The sequence below is a fragment of the Phyllobates terribilis genome, unplaced genomic scaffold (genome assembly GCF_046119375.1).
Source record: "Phyllobates terribilis strain yellow unplaced genomic scaffold, ASM4611937v1 Scaffold_13__5_contigs__length_258822181, whole genome shotgun sequence".
Classification (NCBI taxonomy): Eukaryota; Metazoa; Chordata; class Amphibia; order Anura; family Dendrobatidae; genus Phyllobates; species Phyllobates terribilis.
In genome coordinates this window covers 69,871,274-69,892,711 of record NW_027362773.1, presented here as the reverse complement: position 1 = coordinate 69,892,711, position 21,438 = coordinate 69,871,274, and the positions used below count along the sequence as shown (strand labels likewise).

The 21,438-nt window shown below is 41.4% G+C and overlaps 1 protein-coding gene across 2 annotated transcripts in view; it reads right to left on the bottom strand.

Moving 5' to 3' along the window:
* Positions 1-21,438, bottom strand: part of TCP11L1 (t-complex 11 like 1) — a 227,405-nt gene that overhangs the window by 193,199 nt on the left and 12,768 nt on the right. For both annotated transcript variants that reach the window (XM_073658119.1, XM_073658118.1), the window contains exon 2: positions 10,580-10,633. The gene's annotated coding sequence lies outside the window, so the exon portion shown is untranslated. The remainder of the gene's footprint in view (positions 1-10,579; positions 10,634-21,438) is intronic.

Sequence of the window (21,438 nt, the reverse complement as noted above, 5' to 3'; positions counted from 1 at the left end):
GGGCAATGGGTAAAAATGGTGCCGAAATGTGTCACACAATTTCTTCTAAAAGTGGCAATACCCCATATGTGGCTGTATCGTACCGCTCAGCCATACGGCGAGATCTGGGGGGGACGGAGTGCTATTTGACAATTGGAGAACAAATTATTGTAGAATAGGCACAATATTTTCTGAATTTCTTTTGGGGGGCAAGGGCCATTTCGCTTTTCCAGAGCCTTTCTGCTACCAGTAACTTGGAAGTCCCTTATATTTTTAACAGATGACAGACCTGAGTGGGGACAAGCTTTTTTTGAGGACTGAGTTGAAGCTTTTATTGGGAACATTTTACGTAACATTTATCCGGCGCTCTAGGCTGAGCACTTACATCGGGGTTTCCATCTAAATTTCCAAGTGATGTAATTCAGATGAAACCCCTGCCGGATCCATTTACAGTAATGAGGCAGCAGAGTCACTCTGGACTCCGTCTGGCCTCGGTTTAGCGGTGTCCTTTTTTTCAGAAGTGCACAAAACTGTGGCCAACCGCACTTTTATGCTCGCCTAAAACAAATGACACCGTGGGATCACAGGCCAGACGGCATCCACAGTGGCCTATATCTGCCTCATTACAGGGAATCTTCCGTCATGGGTTCCGTCTGAATCACGTATTTCAGAGATTTACACGGAAACTCTGGAGTAAGTGCTCAGCGCAGAGCACAGGATAAGTGTGAGCAGAGCCTTACTGCGATCTTTGGGAGACATAATAAACAAATCAGTAGCAGGTGAAGAATTGGTTTTATTTATTTTTTACGCCGTTCCTAGTGTGATAACTGATTAGATTACTTTATTCTTCGGGTCGGTGCGATTACAGAGATACCAGATTTATATCGGGTTTTTATGACTGACAGCTGTCACACACTAAAAGATGTTTTTTTTGCAAAATCTAGTTTTTGCATATCCATACTTTGAGAGCTATAATTTTTCCATATTTCGGCCGACAGAGTCATGTGACGGCTTGTTTTTTGCGGGACGAGTTGACATTTTTATTGGTACCATTTTTGGGTATGTGACATTTTTTGATTGCTTTCTATTCCGTTTTTTTGGGAGGTAAAATTAAAAACAAACAATTCAGGAATTGTTTTTTGAGGTTTTTTTTATGCCGTTCTGCGTGTGGTAAAAGTGATCAGGCAGCATTATTCTTCGGGTCAGTACGTTTACAGCGATACTACACTTACCGTATTTTTTTATGTTTTGGCGCTTTTACACAATAAAACAATTTTATAGAAAAAAAAATTTTTTTTGCATTGCTTTATTCTGAGCGCTATAACTTTTATTTTTCGGCTGATGGAGCTGTATGGCGGCTTTTTTTTGCGGAATAAGATGACGTTTTCAGCGGTACCATTTTTATTTCTATTTTGTTTTTTGATCGCATTTTTTTCCACTTTTTGTTTGGCGATATGATGAAGAAGCATATTTTTTTGCTCCGTTTTTTATTTATTTTTATTACGGTGTGCACAGAAGGAGTTAATTAGTGTGACAGTTTTATAGCTCGGGTTGTTTCGGACGCAGCGATACCAAATATGTGTACTTTTTTTGGTTTTGTAAAAATATACGGATTTATTGGTTTAATATTTTATTTATTTATTTTTATTTATTTTGTGATTTTTTTTAACAGTTTAAAAATTTTTTTTTTACTTTTTTACTTAGTCCCTGTATGGGACATTAATTTTTATTTTTCTGATCACTGATCTCATGTAATGTAATAGACATGTATTACATTACATGAGATCTTCGCTGACTGTTTCACAGTCAGTCTCCTGCCTGGCTTCAGCTGCAGGCTGAGCCAGGCAGGACACCATATATGTAATATAATAATAGGAGAAACAGAGTACGTATAGGCGTAAAAACAGTATAACTTTATTAAATGTCAAATATAAAAGCGGCCACTAAAGGTGGCGGCATAAAATAGACAATAGATTACAAAATGCAGCACATAGTAATGTGTATACAGAGTATATATACTTAGGGAACAGCTTCCTCAAGGAGAAGGAGGAAGGAAGAGGCAAACACAAAAAGATATAGTACACATCATACAAATGCCCAACTCCATACAAGTGTACAGATGAATATACAATGTCAATATAAGTACCAATATCGCTTACCAGACACAATTATAAATAGAGGTAAGAGACAGGCCAAGGACCAGGAGAAACAAAAGTATACCAGGTGGCCCCAATATCTTTTTGTGTTTGCCTCTTCCTTCCTCCTTCTCCTTGAGGAAGCTGTTCCCTAAGTATATATACTCTGTATACACATTACTATGTGCTGCATTTTGTAATCTATTGTCTATTTTATGCCGCCACCTTTAGTGGCCGCTTTTATATTTGACATTTAATAAAGTTATACTGTTTTTACGCCTATACGTACTCTGTTTCTCCTATTATTATATTTAATGTTGAGTAGGCTTGTGGTAATTATTAGCCATGTATTCTTTAAACTGGCGCTTTGCCACGATTATTTAAAACATGAAGGCCCTTCTGTGTGTATAGGACACCATATATGGCAGATCTGGAGGCGGTCATGTGACCTCCAGCTGCCATAGCAACGCGAGGTCCTGGAAGGTATCAGGGGTCTTCGGAGAGGTAAGACGACCCCCTCTCCTCCTTCTATATGCCGCGATCACTATAGATCGCGGCATATAGAACATAGCAAAGGGTTAACATCACTGGGACCTGATCCAATCAGGTCCCGATGATGTCCCCTGTCAGAGCTAACGCTCTGCACCGGAATCGCAGCGCTTGCAGGACCATGGGGGTCCTGAGCGCTGCGAGACCACCCACCGTTTTTAAACGTCGGCGCTGCACAGAGCCCAGCAAGCGCCGACGTTTATCTACAGTGGGCGGTCGGGAACCGGTTAATAATGAAGACCTTCATTTAAAAACTGCATGTTGTGTTTGTGTTATCTTTTTCTAATATTTAAATTTGTTTTGTGATCTGAAACACACACACACACACACACACACACACACACACACTATTATACTACTCAGCTGTACGGTTTTCAGGCCACTTCAAAGTAGTTTATAAGGTTGTGCAATACCAGTGGTTCTGACTATGATGTGCCACAAAAATGATGTGTATCCGAATATTAACAGGCAAGGTGTGAAATATAGCTTTCTGCAGCAGCGCTCATGAGAACCCAGATGTTCTGCAGCAGCCGAGATGCTCTATGAGGATCTACACCAAAACTAGTGTAATCAGAAGTTACACATCAAGTGATTCAATATGAGAACCTGCATAGATTGAAATTTCTGAAACTGGTCTAAAGTTTGACTTAAAGACATACTCCTCATAATTTGCATCCTCTTAATATATTGCAATCATCATATTAAATAGCACTGTGCACAAGTCCTCATATTACCCTCCTACCCCGCTTCTCCTCTTTACCATTAGGTCTATGACCTCACGTGATTAACCCCTACACCCCCGAGCCTGTTTTCACCTTCCCGAGTAGGCCAAATTTTATAATTCTGATCATTATTTTGGAACGCTTGAAAAAATCCCAGTGATTCTGTGATTGTAGTTTAGGTTAGTGGTAAATTTAGATAAAAAATTTTTGCGTTTGAAAAAATATCGGAATTTTGGCGAAAATTTGGCAATTTTAAAACTTTCAATGTTTATATTCTTAAACCATGTCATGCTCTACAAAATTTATAAATAACATTTCCCTTTTTTTTTTGTTAGCAAGTTAGAAGGGTTGAAAGTTTCAGGAATTTCTGGTTTATATCTTAAGTCATGTGATAAGGCTCGTTAAAGGGTCACTATTGACTTTTAGGATTGCTACTTCCTGTAGGTGGCACTAGAGTTCTGGTTCTCTTCCTCTCTGAAGAGACAATTGACATATTTCCCAGAGGAGCATTGCGGCTTTAAAAGTCTCCTCACCTAACATGTCACTCTCCGCAAGGAGAAATGTTACCCCTTATTTTCCCAACAAAATTTACAGAAGTTTTTTTTTTCCTTTTTCAGGGACCACATCACGTTTGAAGTGACTGAGGGGCCTATATGGCAGAAAATACCCAACATTGACATCATTCTAAAACCTGCCCCCCCCCCCCCCCCCATGGTGCTCAAAACCACATTCAAGAAGTTTATTAACCCTTCAGGTGCTTCACAAGGATTAAAGCAATGTGTAAGGAAAAAAAATCAACATTTTAATTTTTCCCATAAGAATGTTAATTTAGCCCCAAATTTTACATCTTTACAAGGGTAACAGGAGAAAATTAACCATATCATTTGTTCTGCAATTTCTCCTGAGTACGCCCATAATCCATATGTGGCGGAAAACTACTGTTTGGGCGCATCGCAGGGCTCAGAGGGGAAGGCACACCATTTGACTTTTGTAGCGCAAAATTGGCTGGAATGGATAGTGGACACAATGTCGTGTTTGCAGAGCCCCTGATGTACCTAGACAATGGATCACTTTAAATGTGAAAATAAACCAGAATCTGTAAAATGTCCAGATAAAAACAGTTGGTGGTGCTCAGCTACAATAGTTTGCATATGTCGACAAGAGAAAAGCTGATAAAATAGTGGCATTCACTACTGGTAACTTAAAACTGCATCTTTATTGAGGGAACATGCACACAATGTGGACCTGGGAAAGCAGAGACAAGTGACAGCTGTTTTGCATGAATACGTCAGAGGAGACAACCTCCTTAAAAAGAATCTCCAATCAAGCACTCCGGTACAAAAAATCTTTTTTATAAAAGTTAAAAAAAAAAAAAAAAATTGAAAAAATATTTTTTTTACTTAGTCCTTCTATTATCAGTCTGACCGCTGGTATAATGCATTGCAATACACCAGCATTGCAATGTTTTATACGTGTCAGTGCTGCACTGACAGACCCTACTGTGAGCGTGATCTAACAGGCTTTCCATAGCTAAGTAAACAGGATGTCGTCATGACCTCGGTCACCATGGCAATCATCGAGCCCTCGCAGTTCCTACCTCTCCCAGCCTCCTAAATGTTGCGATCGATATAGATTGCAGCACTTAAAGGGTTAGACAGCCGGAGGTGGTCTAGCCACCACTTTTGGCTGTGAAAGCCAGATCTCAGCTGTCATGTAAGCTAAGCTCCTGACGGCAAATCGCACAGGCATAGCTCCTGTGCTGCACACGATCGCCATGATGTACATATACTTCATCGGTCAGGAGCGCCTTCCCTTCCATGACGTATAGGTACATCAAATGTTGCGAAGGGGTTAAAAACTGACCAGCTGAATCCTTCTAAGCTCTATGTTGAAACAGGAGATCAATTTTCACTGTATGACTCATAGTTCACTGCAAAAGTCAATGATAGGGGGAGGGGCGGATCAGCTGGGTCAGCAGTTGAAGGGAATGATTTATGCAGGGACAAGATACTTCCAGATTCTACATAGAGCAAAGAGAAGAATTATCTAGGTAGAAAGACAAAATGAGCAATTGTAAGTGCACAGTGCCATATAATCTGATAACTGCAATATATTAATAGGATAAAATCCTTGATGAGAGTGCCTCTTTAAAAAAAAAAAAAAAAATGAATCTGAAACAAGTCACCAGGAAGGGTACCTACCTGTATGACCTCCCTACAATGCCTGGGCATGCTCCTGATGAGGTTGCGGATGGTCTCCTGTGGGATCTCCTCCCAGACCTGGACTAAAGCATCCGCCAACTCCTGGATAGTCTGTGGTGCAATGTGACGTTGGGGGATGGAGCGAGACATGATGTCCCAGATGTGCTCAATCGGATTCACGTCTGGGGAACGGGCGGGCCAGTCCATAGCTTCAATGCCTTCATCTTGCAGGAACTGCTGACACTCCAGCCACATGAGGTCTGGCATTGTCCTCCATTAGGAGGAACCTAGGGCCAACCGCACCAGCATATGGTCTCACAAGGGGTCTGAGGATCTCATCTCGGTACCTAATGGCAGTCAGGCTACCTCTGGCGAGCACATGGAGGGCTGTGCGGCTCTCCAAAGAAATGCCACCCCACACCATTACTGACCCACTGCCAAACTGGTCATGCTGAAGGATGTTGCAGGCAGCAGATCGCTCTCCACAGCGTCTCCAGACTGTCACGTCTGTCACATGTGCTCAGTGTGAACCTGCTTTCATCTGTGAAGAGCACAGGGCGCCAGTGGCGACTTTGTCAATCCTGGTGTTCTGTGGCAAATGCTAAGCGTCCTGCACGGTGCTGGGCTGTGAGCAAAACCCCCATCTGTAGACGTCGGGCCCTCATACCACCCTCATGGAGTCAGTTTCTAACCGTTTGTGCAGACACATGCACATTTGTGGCCAGCTACTCTGGCAGTGCTCCTCCTGTTCCTCCTTACACAAAGGCGGAGGTAGCGGTCCTGCTGCTGGGTTATTGCCCTACTACGGCCCCCTCCACATCTCCTGGTGTACTGGCCTGTCTCCTGGTAGTGCCTCCAGCCTCTGGCCACTATGATGAGCTGCACTACCTGAGCAACTTCTGTGGGTTGTAGAGTCCATCTCATGCTACCACGAGTGTGAAAGCACAACCAACATTCAAAAGTGACCAAAACATCAGCCAGAAAGCATTGGTACTGAGATGTGGGCTGTGGTCACCACCTGCAGATCCATTCATTTGAGTGTGTCTTGATAGTTGGCAATAATTTCCATCTATTGTCTATTCCATTTGCACAACAGCATGTGAAATTGATTGTCAATTAGTGTTGCTTTCTAAGTGGACAGTTTGATTTCACAGAAGTTTGATCCACTTGGAGTTATATTCTGTTGTTTAAGTGTTCCCTTTATTTTTTTGAGCAGTGTATATCACAGAAGCTGAGGATTGTGTTGTCTGATATCTACAAGAAGAAAATCTGGATATAGTATTAAATCCCAGCCCGCCACAGCCAATTTTTTTATTTTGCCTCCCTTTCTTACAACAGCAACTCCCCTCTCCCCACCCCCGACATAATAGCCAAATAACGTTTTTTTTTTCGTTTTTTTTTAAGAAGGAGGACGTGTAGTCTACATACAATTTTTTTTTAATTAAGTTAGAGGAAAAAATGAACTGGTAACTAGAGTCTACAGTTTAGTACGATTACAGTAAAACAATATTACCAAAATTCCTAAAAGTCTAAACCACCCCTTTTCCAGTTCAAAAATTATGAAATGTAGGCTATATTTAAATGTATCAAAATATACAATAAATCCTACCCATCCTGTAAACTTTGAAAAAAAATAAATAAATAATGCCAGAATTGCTGTCTTTTGGAGGTCACTGCAGCTCCCCCATAAATTGCAAATATACAACTCAAAATGGTGGCAATAAAAGCTAGAGCTCAGCAAACAATAAGTCCTCATACCGCTACAAAGCACGGCACAGGAAAAGAAAAGAAGTGATGGGTCTCAGAAAATGGTAAACCAGGTGTTGGCAAGGAGGAAAAAAAAAATTATTATAATGTAACTGTGGTATCATTGTAATTGTACTGAGCTACAGAATCATGTTGCCAGTTCATCTTACCACGCACTAAATGCAGGAAAAAAATAAAATCATAAAACAAAAGTGGCCATTTTATTTGATAATTAAATGTCATATGATGGGAGCCCATTATTAATTTTTAGACACTGATGCCACACCCACATACTAAACCTAAAAGTAAGGTCCCATTGGTAACATATGAGAGCATTTTATGACTGATGCACGAGCAGAGGAAACACCAAAAGATCAGGAGAATTGTAACGGACTTACTGAAGACTTTTTTTTTTTTTTAACAATTCAGTAAAGCTTTGAGCAGAATTTAAAAAAAAAAAAAAAAACACCATTTGTTAAGCAGCTAGATAACTGTAACCAGGTAACACAAGTCAATGGCCACCTGTGTAATGAATTGTCCCTAGACAAGAAAAAATATAAAATTATTTTCAAAGTTTTGACTTGTGTTTGGATCAAGACTTCTAGATTTTGCTTTTTATGATGACTATGGAGTGGTTATGAGATTCCTTTGGCTTGCAGGTCATACTTGTATTTTGGAGGCTCTTGGTGATTACATGCTAGAATAAGGATTTTTGGCTTTGTGGCAGTATTCTCCGGGGAGTACTTCTAAGAGGATTACTAGAACTGTTCCCACTAACGGCCAGCAGAAGTACATCCTACACAATGTGGAAAACAAAAGTAGTTTATTGGTGGGTTCATACACTGCTTTTCTGATGCACCGTTTCCTGCCCTTGGAGAACATAGCAAATTGGCGGTTGATGCCACAAGGTTCATTCGTAAGTGTCTAAATCCCCACAGCAGCTTGTATACGATGGACATTATGGTTGTGATCCAATGCAGACAACTGTGTTCGAGCAAGCCTTTCATCCAAGAAAAAATTTTTATTTCGGCCTGTGTTTTAGAGTTGTTGAATGAAACATCTCCAGAGCACCCGTATGGCAAAAGTAGGAGAGCCGGGTCAGGTCTTTCAAAAGGTTTTCATGTAACACTATGTCCTTCAGTGCATTGTATGGTGGGCTGCGGTGACATTTTTTTGTCAGGTAAAGTGCAATAAGTGCTCTGCAGATCTTCTCCTTCTTTTGTATGGACATTGACAACATGATGTAAAATGGATTTCCACTTATCCACCAATAGTTCTGGATTCTCCTGACACATTTTTGTACACCACCAAAGATGATTTTTAACAAAATCGACACTCATGATGACAGCTTAGAACATTTTTTTTTTTTTTTTTTTTTTTCTTTCAACTTGCCAGTGCAACTTTGTTACCCACAGATTTGGCTAACTGCAATACATCAAACTGATGTATAATTGAAGGAAACTGTTCTTTTATCAGCTTCCGAATGCCCACGTCAGTCAGTGCATAACATTTTTATGTACAATCCAAGTTCAAGTAGTCTGTGCAGAAGCTTGAGACACCCACGCATTTTTAGTGATTCTGAGGAGACCCCTGGTCTGTGCTGTTCTTTGTAAAAACCAATAATTTTCTTGGTTTGTAAATCCACCATAGTATAAATACAATACTTAGCATTAGTGTCATCACACTAACCATCTCCTGCTAAGCAGACAGGGTTATTGCCAATTTCCTGCAGACTGCTTTTTTGGTTCTGTTCTCAATGAGATTGTATTGTAAGAAAAAGATATTGTGTTTGATTTTGATAATGAGCCATTTTGCTAATGGACAGAAGTCCAAGTAAATGTAAGAAAAGCTGGGATTTTGAGAAATGATGCACCGGAGCATAAAAGTGAAGATGAAATTATGAGATTTCCAACTTGCAGCCAATTTTTGGCTGACTCTCCCAAAGCTTTCCTCGGTGCTGGGAGGAGCTAGTAGTATATACCGTAATCTATGAGCCAACACTTTCCTTTAATCTCCACAATTTATTTACATTTATATTTTTGACAAGGAATTTTTTTTATTAGCAAATCAAGGCAGCTCTCAAAAACTAGAAACTTTATCTCGTTCGAGAAGTGACTGGATGATTTGTTATGTCCATTGGTGGTAGAGTAATCTCTCCAAGTTCCAGGTCATCTTTATTGTCACTTTCCAACGATTGTTCCGCATAATATGTCAGGAGAGATGAATCCATTTCAGTTTTGATGAGAAAGCGGCTTGGTTCTATATTACTTGGTGCGGTCTGTGAAGGACGACTTTTGCACATTCTTTCAAAAGCAAGCAGAACTGTAGAATATGGTTTTGTTTCTAACTGGGTATCCGACTTGGCTTCATTCACAACATTTGTTTGTGCACATCAAATTCCTTCTTGTTATTCTTCTGGCATGTCTAAAAATTCAGATGGGGTTTGTGGCTCATTGTTTACTTCCATTTCTGATGCTACTGCATTAACAGATAGATCCTCTAATGAATCACATTGTATCGGTTTATATAACTCATTCTAACTTGAGTCGTCTTTTGATACCGTCCCCATTTTGGATTGGTCTGAGAGAAAAAAATCATTTTTGTCAGTATTGAAGTATACTGACATAGCAACAGAGCGAGTATTTGGTTTGGGTCTGCTTTTCTGACCACAATATTGGCAAAATGGTGAAGAGCCTGGTTCCTCCTCTACTCGCTTTCATTTGGATGGTGGCCTTTCCACAGGCGTTGGATCAGAAGGTCAAACTTCAAAAATATTTGGCAGGGCTCCTTAACGTAGCTTTCTATGACCTCAACTCAATTATGTTTTTGGAGGGGAAGTGTTTGGAGCAAACACGGAACCAATCGTGGTTTTTTCCCCCACAGTTTCTGCAAATTGATCTACATCACCAAAATCCTGTGGCATATTTCTCAACCAATTTATAATGACTTCTTTATTCTTTGGGAATACATGAAGTATAACCCCTTCGTCTGTAGGCCCTTTACCAGAACGACATCCTTTAACGATACAGGAAGGCATGCTGAAAGATACAAATTAGTTTGGATAATTGTATTATCCAATTTTTTAAAAAAATTATACCTGTACTGTAGTAACGTTTGTTTTTCCACCACAAGTTGCATTCACCAATATGGCTAGACATGTTCTTGTTGTGAGCAGTTATAATCATTTTCAGTATTCATCAATTCCAATAATGTCAGATTATAGCCTAGAATTAGATGGTCCATTTACCTTCTGTCACTGTAGTTGTCCTCCCTTTTCAAAGATGTGGTCACCAAGGTTTTGCTGAAATACAAATATATAAATTGAAATACAATTTAATATAGCAACATATAAGAGAGGTCACGGTACAAAGTGCTTTATAAATTTACACGTTATATTTAGAATAAGATTTTTATCTCCCCTATAAGAGGAACCTATCAAAAAACTTTAATTCAAAATCCCAAAATATATACCTGCACTTCTGTCCCTCCTGCATTCATTGGCATGTTTTATGAACACCCATGTGACCAGAGAGTAAAAGGTGTCCTCTTCCAACACACCCCTATGCACACTGCACTCGTGCCTTCTCATTCATTTCGGCGCCCCATCGCAGTTAGCAGAGAGCACATCTTGGCTAGTACAAGGGCGACTGATGGTCAACACACAACATAGTGTAGGATTTCTAGTCCTGTATAAGATGGCCACTTTTTTCATTTCGGCGCTATTTCAAACTTCTTGGAAATTGGACGTTTTTAAAAATGTCTCAAGTGAAATTTTTTTAACCAAATTTTAAAATTTGAGTTTTCGCCCTTTCCCCTCTTCTTCCAAAAGTCCTAGCGTTTTCATTTTTCTGTCAGTTATATAAAGGCTTATTTTTGTTGGACAAGTTGTAGTTTTTTTTTTTTTTTTTAATGACACCATCAAGTCTTTTCTTTCTTCTTCAAGGCGACTTTTACAGACCCAGCAGTAACGAATACACTAATTCTATTAGTTTCTTGATCTTTAACTGGAAAAAAGGTCGTCGATTTGAATTTTTATGTATATTTTTTTATTAGTTTTTACATTTAAATTTTATGAGTCTCTTTAAAAGGGAACTTGTCACCCGAAAAAATAACAGGGCTGTGCAGTCTGTGTCCATTTTGGTGGAGTCGGTATAAAATGGACCAACTTCTAAAATATATAATAAATTGGTACAGTAGTACAATGCAGGATGTGCTGTAAATGTTTTTTTTAAGAATTTGGGAAAGGTATGAAATTACCTATAAATGTCTGTTCTGTTCCTGATCTAAGGATCCGGGATTTTAGTTGAGATGAATCTGTGCTGCACTTTATGTACACGCTCAGTAGTGACCAGTGCTGTGGAGTTGGGATCAGAGAAATTGAGGAGTCAGAGTCGAAGATTTGGCTTACAGACTCCACAGCCCTGGAAAAATCGCTATTAAAAAGGGGTTTTCCCCACATACAAAAGTTCATTTTAAATCAATGTCTGTCTGACCTTGCAGGAACATGATCTGATCATATCACAGCTCCTGGGTAGGGGAGTAAGCAAAAGAGTATACAGACATTACAGCAGGAATCGAAGCTGATTCTTATTGTGAGGTAAAACATTTCAGACTGTTTTTAAACAATGTTTTACTTCAAAGAAAGAATCAGCTGTGATCCTGTGCTGTAATGTCTGTATACTCTTTTGCTTCCTCCCCTGTCCAGGAGATGTGGTATGATCAGACCATGTTCCCAAACGGTCAGACACAGGCATTGATTAAAATGAAGTTTTGTTTGTGGGAAACCCCTTTATCTGCAGATATGAGGTTAATCTGCAAGTTAATAGCGTTAAATACATCCAACAAAGAAAAAAAATGCCAGGAACAAAATACATCCACATTGTTTAAAAAGATGTAAATTTTATTGAATAAAAGACAAACAAATATTATTATAAGAATCCAACAACAGGTGTAATGATGCACAGAAAGATGAGTGAGCAACAGAAATAGCCTAAAACTATATATACTGTAATTAATTCTGTAGGTATAAAGTGATATAGTGCTCAATAAATCTGATATATTGATATAATATAATATATACACACACACACAGGGTGTGCGTGTTGCGTACGGCGTACACAGTGTGTGCGTGTGTTGCGTACGGCGTATGTCGTACATAGTGTGTGTGTTGCGTACGGCGTATGTCGTACACAGTGTGTGTGTGTTGCATACGGCGTATACATTGTTGCGTACGGCGTATACAGTGTGTGTGTGTGCGTTTGTTGCGTACGGCGTACACAGTGAGTGTGCGTGTGTTGCGTACGGCGTATGTCGTACACAGTGTGTGTGTTGCATACGGCGTACACAGTGTGTGTGTGTGTGTGTTCCGCTGGTGGTACCGAGCAAGAGGCGGGTACCACCAGCGGTTTCCATATTGAGAATTTGGTGTCCCAATATGGCAGTCGGCGAACTTCCGCCGCTTGGAATTCTGGGATCCGGACACATCTGGACAGAACAGGATGTGAAGACATTACAAGGAAGTATATATTAGATGTATCCATGGATGATCAGCTATTTTATGATCAAAAAGCACGACTAGGGCTGAAACCTGCACTTTTAAAAGGAGCTAGTGGAGAGACCCCTCTCTAGACCCTTTTGGAGGAATTCCAGTATTTCTGAAATGGGAAGTAGCTGACTTTGGGGAGTCATGACTCGACCTGAAAAAATTTTCCGTACTTAAGGGAGGTGACTTTTTTCTGCTCAATAGGAGAGTTAAAATTTTAAGTTTTCTGAGAACCTCTTTGCCGATAACAATCCCCTCTCAAGTTCCAGGCCGTTGTGTAGTCTGGGAAACTGAGGATGGGTCACTGGACCCTGAGATAAAAGCTCTGGATTGTCGGGTAGGATCCAGGGGTCTGAGACTGACATGACCCTTAGCCAAGTAAACCAGGCCCTTTTCGGCCAGAAGGGGGCAATCAGTATTACTCTGGCTTTTTCCTCACGTATTTTCTTTAACACTATGGGAATCAAGGGAAAGGGCGGGAAAGCATATGCCAGGCTAAATCCGCAGACGGGGGTGGATGCTCTTCTGTAGGAATGGGGATTTCGAGAAGAAAATTTTTCTACCTGACTGTTTTCTCTGGTGGCAAATAAGTCTATTTCTGGAAGACCCCTGGCTGAACAAATCTGACCGAAAACTCTTCTGTTTAGAACCCATTCTCCTTGACTGAGTGAATGGAGACTTAAATAATCTGCAATGATATTTTATGAACCCCTTAAGTAGCGGCTTGAAAGTGACAGGAGATTTTTTCCCGCTATGGAGAATATTTTCTCTACCTCTAACACCAATGGGTCTGATCTGGTTCCCCCTTGGGATTCAAATAAGACGCTGTGCTGTTGTCCGACAGGATTACTACATCTTTTCCTATACAGAATTTTAAGGTTGCCTGTAATGCTTTCCTGACTGCGGTCCGTTCTTTTAGGTTTGAGGAACAGTTTTTTAATTTTGAATCCCAGAAACCAACCCCCTACTAGGTGGGCACCGCAACCAGTCGGGCTTACGTCCATGGTGACTACGACTGGATTTTTTATTTTCCATGGGACTCCCTTCAGAAGATTTCCTGAATCTGCCCACCAATGTAGAGAATTTAGTGTCCCGGCCGACAGCTGAAGTTTGTAGTCCAGCTGATCTCCCACTGAGGACTGTATTTCCAGGATTTCCTACTGGAGTTTCCTTGTGTGGAAATGAGCCCACTGTACTGCTGGAATTGTGGCTGTTAGGGAACCTAGCAAGGACATAGCCTCTCTTACTGAGACACGTCTTCCTTGAATATTTATAATGTTTTGTTTGATTTTTTTAACTTTCTCCTGTGGGAGGAAGCAACACTGATGAATAGCATCCAGGTTGATGCCCAGAAAAGTCTGAAGTTGAATGGGTTTGGGCCTTGATTTTTCTTCGTTTATTATCCAACTCAATTGTGTTAGGACATATAGAACTCGTTTGACCACTACGGTACAGGCTTTTTCTGTGTCCCCGACTATCAAAAAGTAATCTAGGTATGGCACTATTAATATGTCCCTTTTTCTTATATATGATGTCATTTCCACTACTATTTGGTAAAAATCCTGGGTGCCAGTGACACCCTAAATGGTAGGCACTGATATTGTAGATGCAGAAGGTCGCCTGGGAACTCTACTGCCACCCTGACATATTCTTGGTGGTCTCGGTGGATTGGGATGTGATAATACGTATCCTTTAAGTCTATTACAACCATGAAACAGAAGGGGTACAAAAGCTTTACCGTCAATCTCAAAGTCTCCATCTTGAATCTTTCTGTTTTTATATATACGTTCAAGGCTTTTAAATTCATTATTGTTCTGTACGAACCATCGGTTTTTTTTTTGTTTTGTTTTTTATTATTAGGAATAGATTGCTGTAAAACCCTTTTCTTTTTTCCCCTTCTGGCACACCGACTAACACGTTTGTCTAGTAATTTTTGGATTTCGGCTTCAAAAGTTTTATCTTGCCTACCCGGGTCTCTATTATCTGAAGTGGGGGAAATGGAAGAAAAACTTAAGCCTTTGGAAAGAGTATCCACTATGCATTGGGTAGCGGGCAGTGAGGCCCACTTACGGTAAAACTGCTTTAATCTTCCCCCCACAGGTAGACTGGCGTCACTGATGCTTGGACCCCACTTTGTAGGTGGCGCTCTTATTAAATAGGAAGACCCTGGACTGATTTCTCTCTCTTCTCCAGGGCCGACCCCCTCTCCCACTATCTATTCTCTGGCTTCTCCCTCTCCCCCTTGCCCCTGACCCCCAAAAGGATTTTTTCTATTTTAGAGAGGGAGGGGGAAAACTTCGCTTTTTATCAGCTGCCTTCTCTAATATGTCGTTCAGGACTGTCCCGAATAAAAAGTCAACTTGGCAGGGAATGGAACCTAATTTCTTTTTGGACTGAAAATCGGCTGACCAATTCTTAAGCCAAAGGGCTAAGCGTGCAGAGTTTGAGAGACCATAGGCCCGGGCTGCAAATCTAACGCGGTCTACCAAAGCGTCCGCCAGGAAATCAGCTGCCTTCTGGATAGTGGGAAGTGCTTCCAGGAGTTGTTCTCTAGGACACATTCCTTATTTGAGACTCTAGTTCCTGTAGCCATTTTACCAGAGGAACCTGCTGCCGCCTCCCATGTGCGCCTGAGAAACATGTCAGCCTTTTTATCTAAAGGATCTTTTTTATTGATCCCAGATCCTCGAAGAGGAGGGCTACCTCCTTAGACACTCTGGCAATAGCCACATCGATCTTCGGGGATTTTTCCCAAACACTAGTTAATTCTTCAAAAGCATATTTCTGTTTAAGTGTGTTTTTGACTGACACTTTAACTGGTTTCTTCCACTCTTTTTTTTATTAGGGAAAGTAAGTTCTTGTGTACTGGGAATACCCGATGTTTGCGCTCCTCCAGGTTACTGAACATGCAATCCTGCACAGATTTATGCTGCCTCTGGGTTTCTACCCCCATGGTAGATGTAATGATCTTTAATAGCTTTGCCGTTTCTCCGACCGGTAAGCAAGGCTGGCCATATTCTCCATCAGAGGATGACGTTCCGGAGCTATCAGAATCAACTAACTCCCCCGACTCTTCCTTTTCTTCTGCTGAGCTGATGTCTGAGGGTGTATGTAGTATGCCTCAGGAGGTGGACGGGCCACCAGATATATCGCATTTCTTTTTTCACAGTATTTTTAACCTAGTCTTTGATCAAGGTTTTAATTTCCTGAAACAGATGGGGATTCCTCCATAACAGTTTCTCTATGCAGGGCCGACAGTTTTTTAGTATAAGACTTTGGTAATGCTTCCTTACATAAGGTACATTCCTTATTTTTTGTCTTGGTCACTGTTTTTCTGGATCTATACTAGAATAAGCAATGACACTAGTCAGTATGTGTGCACAGGCCCCGGAACTACCGCACCAGGAGCAGGTCTCGGTTCATCCTCTTCAGGAACGTTTGGATTTTCCATCTTGAATCCAAGCACACCTTGCCCTCAGTGACCCACACCATGTGCTTGCCTTATATCCGGTGTGGGAGGAGTTGTGGCTGAACAGGGCTCTAAACTATATGTTACGGCGGTCTTCACCTCCGAATCCGGAAGTAGACTGCCCGATAACCCCACCCCTCACTTCCGCTGAAGTCATCTCCCAGCAGTCTCTGGCGCGGCTCCCCGGAAGTACCATAGTTCCCGGCCTGCGCAGATCGCCAACCGGCACCATCTTACCCCACGTTAGGAGCATGCACAGCTCTCCTGAGCCTGTGCGCAGCCCGGCCACCACAGCAGCGTTCTCTCTGCCATGCTGCGCGCTCCTCCTGGCGTCATCCTCCGAACCCGGAGGTGCCCGCAGACGTCCCCTGCTCCTGCTGGAGCAATCGTTTTCAGAAGGGTGCTCCCACCTCTCAGCCCAGCCCTCTGGCCGCCAGGGTTACAAGGACCGCACCACACCAGGAGAAATCTCCCCAGGTATGTTCCGCAGGTATGCTCTTCCAGGAACAGGAAATCACACTGGGGAGGAGGAGGAGGAGATGTGCCGCCCCTTTTATTTTGGTAGGTTTCCTGTTCCTGGGGGCGGATATCCTCGCTCTCTGTAGGGTGCTGTCATGGTGAAGAGTAAATAAACAGGTGTGTAACAAAACATGTGGAATTGCAATAATTTTCTGGGAGAAATACTTCATTTTCTGGAAAATTTCAAAGGTGCCAACAGTAAAATTGTGACGGCATAAAATGTTCTGCAGGTCATGGACTGAAAAGAAAAAAGGGAAAAAACATGGTACATCATGGCACAGTAACTTAAAGATGGGTTTGGAACCCCAGGCTAGTGGAAACCGCAAAACTGCTCACCTTAGGACATACGTGCCAAACCCTGGCTCCTTGGCCAAATCTGGCATGCAGGGTGGTATTTGGCCCGCGACACCAGAACCACCACCCCTATGTGGGGTCCATTATACTGTATGGAGGACTGTGTGGGGTCCATTATCCTGTATACCTGAGACTTTTTAAAAGTTTTTCATTTTGGCCCTTTGTGTGTTTGAGTTTGACATCTCTACCTTAGGAGGTTGTGCAAGGAGCAGGCACAACACTGGGGGTCACCGTATGATGAGTGCAAGAGGCATAAGCTGCAGCAGCTGCTCAGAAGTGATGGTTATGTCTGGGCATCCCTGTAAATACTTAAAGGGGATATTCAGGACTGTAAAAAATAAATAATGTGCCTAAGCAGTAACAGGCAGGTGGTTGCTACCTACCTGCCTGTTGTGCCCAGCCCCGTTCTCCTCCGGCATACAGCGGTCACAGACTTCCGCTGACGTCACGTCTCGTCTTCCTGTTGACAGGGCAGGGACTACTGGTGTCATGCTCATTGACAGCTGGCTCCCTGCTGCCTAATTGGGGGAAGCCAGCTGTCAATCAGCATGATGCCAGTAGTCCCGCCCTGTCAACAGGAAAAGAAACTGCTGCTCTGTTGACAGGGAGCAGCTGAATCTCTGGCAGGAGCAGTCAATGACTGGTGCCAGGTGCAACAGGCAGGTAGTTGTCTCTGTTGACAACTACAACCCCTGGCAAAAATTATGGAATCACCGGGCTTGGAGGATGATCATTCAGTTGTTTAATGTTGTTGAAAAAAAGTAGATCACAGACATGGCACAAAACTAAAGTCATTTTAAATAGCAACTTTAGGGCTTTAAGGCTGTGTGCCCACGATGCAGAAAATTTCTGCAGCATTTCTGCATCTCCCTGGCAGAAAAAACGCATGCAGATTGTGCATGCGTTTTTCCAGAAGAATACATGCAGAATACATGCGTTTCCGCATGCAGATTGACAAGCGCTTTCCAGGCGATTAGCATCACTTGGAAAGTGCTTGACAACTAGGTCACACTATATAAATCCATGCAAACAGCATGGATTTATATAGTGTGAATGCAAAACAATGCTTAAAATAAAGCTATACTCACCCCCGATGCCCCGGCGTGTGCTGCAGCGCTCGTTCCTGTTTGGTTCTCGGCTGCCGGCATATCGCGAGACACAGCGGTGAAGGGCCTGCGGTCACATGACTGTGACGTCACCGAAGGTCCTTCAGCGCTGCCGGCATGCCGAGAGAAGCCGTTGGACAGGGGAGTATAAACTTTATTTATTATTTTATTCTTTTTTTTACAGGTACAATGGTACCCAGGTGTGGATGAGAGTCTTCTCTCCTCCAGAACTGGGTACCATCCGCACATAGAGACGCATAGAATCCGCTTGTACAAATGTACAGACGCGCATTCTATGCGTCTCAATGCAAGTCAATGGCGGCGCTTCCGCAAAATTAATGAACATGCTGCGGATTTATGAGCGCTGCAGAAACGCTGCGGAAAAATCCGCAGCATGTGCATTGACATTGCGGAATGCCATTGGGGACCATGGGGTTCGGATTACCATGCGTTTCCGCTGCAGAAATCCCGCAGCATAAACGCATGAAAAACACATCGTGTGCACGCAGCCTTAGAAACACTAAAAAAAAAAAAAAAAAAAAATAAATAAAAATCAAGATTAAGAAGGTGGTACTCAGTAAGGGTAATTTTTTTCAGACCAAGTAGAGGGAAAAAAATATGGAATCATGAAAAACAAACACACAAAAGAACACTCCAATACATCACTAGTATTTTGTTGCACCACATCTGGCTTTAATAACAGCTTGCAGTCTCTGAGGCATGGACTTAATGAGTGACAAACAGTACTCATCAATCTGGCTCCAACTTTCTCTGATTGCTGTTGCCAGATCAGCTTTGCAGGTTGGAGCCTTGTCATGGACCATTTTCTTCAACTTCTACCAATGATTTTCAATTGGATTGAGATCCGGACTATTTGTAGGCCATGACATTGACCTTGTGTGTCTTCTTTCAAGGAATGTTTTCACAGTTTTTGCTCTATGGCAGGATGCATTATCATCTTGAAAAATGATGTCATCATCCCCAAACATCCTTTCAATTGATGCGATAAGAAAACTGTCCAAAATATCAATGTAAACTTGGGCAGTTATTGAAGGTGTAATGACAGCCATCTCCCCAGTGCCTTTACCTGACATGCAGCCCCATATCATCAATGACTGTGGAAATTTGCATGTTCTCTTCATGCTGTCATCTTTATAAATCTCATTGGAACGGCACCAAACAAAAGCTCCAGCATCATCACCTTGCCCAATGCAGATTCGCGATTCATCACTGAATACGACTTTCATCTAATCATCCACAGTTCACGAATGCTTTTCCTTAGCCCATTGTAACCTTGTTTTTTTCTGTTTAGGTGTTAATGATGGCTTATGTTTAGCTTTTCTGTATGTAAATCCCATTTCGTTTAGGCGGTTTCTTACAGTTCGGTCACAGACATTGACTCCAGTTTCCTCCCATTCGTTCCTTATTTGTTTTGTTGTGCATTTCCTGTTTTGGAGACATACTGCTTTAAGTTTCTGGTCTTGACGCTTTGATGTCTTCCTTGGTCTACCAGTATGTTTGCTTTTAACAACCTTCCCATGTTTGTATTTGGTCCAGATTTTAGACACAGCTGACTGACCAACCAACATCTTTTGCAACATTGCGTGATGATTTACCTTCTTTTAAGAATTTGATAATCCTCTCCTTTGTTTCAATTGACATGTCTCCTGTTGGAGCCATGATTCATGTCAGTCCACTTGGTGCAACAGCTCTCCAAGATGTGATCACTCCTTTTTAGATGCAGACTAACGAACAGATCTAATTTGATGCAGGGGTTAGTTTTGGAAATGAAAAGTTACAGGGTGATTCCATAATTTTTTCCCTCTGCTTGGTCTGAAAAAAAATGACCCTTACTGAGTACCACATTTTTAATCTTGAATTCTTTGTGTTTCTTAAAGCCCTAAAGTTGCCATTTGAAATTACTTTAGTTTTGTGTCATGTCTGTGATCTGCTTTTTTTCAACAACATTAAACAACTGAATGAACATCCCCCGAGCCCGGTGATTCCATAATTTTTGCCAGGGGTTGTACATGCCTGTCAGTGCTTAGGCACTTTTTTTTTTTAAAGTCCCAGATACCTCCTTTAAAGTGTGGAGGGAAATACTGACCCGTGTGTGCTACTGGTAAAGGAAATCTGGATGAAATGAAAAGTGGATCCAGCAGGATGTAGAATAAGCAAGTAATTTATTGTTAACCCCTTTACAACCCAAGGTGGTTTGCACGTTAATCACCAGGCCAATTATTACAATTCTGACCACTGTCAATTTATGAGGTAATTACTCTGGAACGCTTCAACGGATCCCACTGATTCTGAGAATGTTTTTTCGTGACATATTGTACTTCAGGATTGTGGTAAAATTTCTTTGATATCACTTGCGTTTATTTGTGAAAAAAATGGAAATTTGGGGAAAATTTTGAAAATTTTGCAATTTTCAAAATTGTAATTTTTATGCCCTTAAATAAGAGAGATATGTCATACAAAATAGTTAATAAATAACATTTCCCACATGTCTACTTTACATCAGCACAATTTTGGAACCAAAATTTTTATTTTTTTTTATTGGGGAGCTATAAGGGTTAAAAGTGGACCAGTGATTTCTCATTTTTCCAACAAAATTTACAAAACCATTTGAAGTCACTTTGAGGGTTCTTTATGACAGAAAATACCCAAAAGTGACACCATTCTAAAAACTGCACCTGCTCAAAACCACATTCAAGAACTTTATTAACCCTTCAGGTGCTTCACAGGAATTTTTGGAATGTGGAAGAAAAAAATTAACATTTAACTTTTTTCACAAAAATGTTACTTTAGACCCAATTTTTTTTATTTTCGCAGGGGTAACAGGAAAAAATGGACCCCAAAATTTGTTGTGCAATTTCCCCTGGGATTTTTCGGATGATGGAGCCGTATGGCGGCTTGTTTTCTGCGGGACAAGATGACATTTTCAGCGGTACCATTTTTATTTATATTCGTCCTTTTGATGTTTTTCCATTTTTTGTTTGGTGGTATGATAAAAGCATTGTTTTTTGCTTCGTTTTTTATTTTTATTTTTTACCGTGTTCACTGAAGGGGTTAACTAGTGGGACTATTTTATATGTCGGTCGTTCCGGACGTGG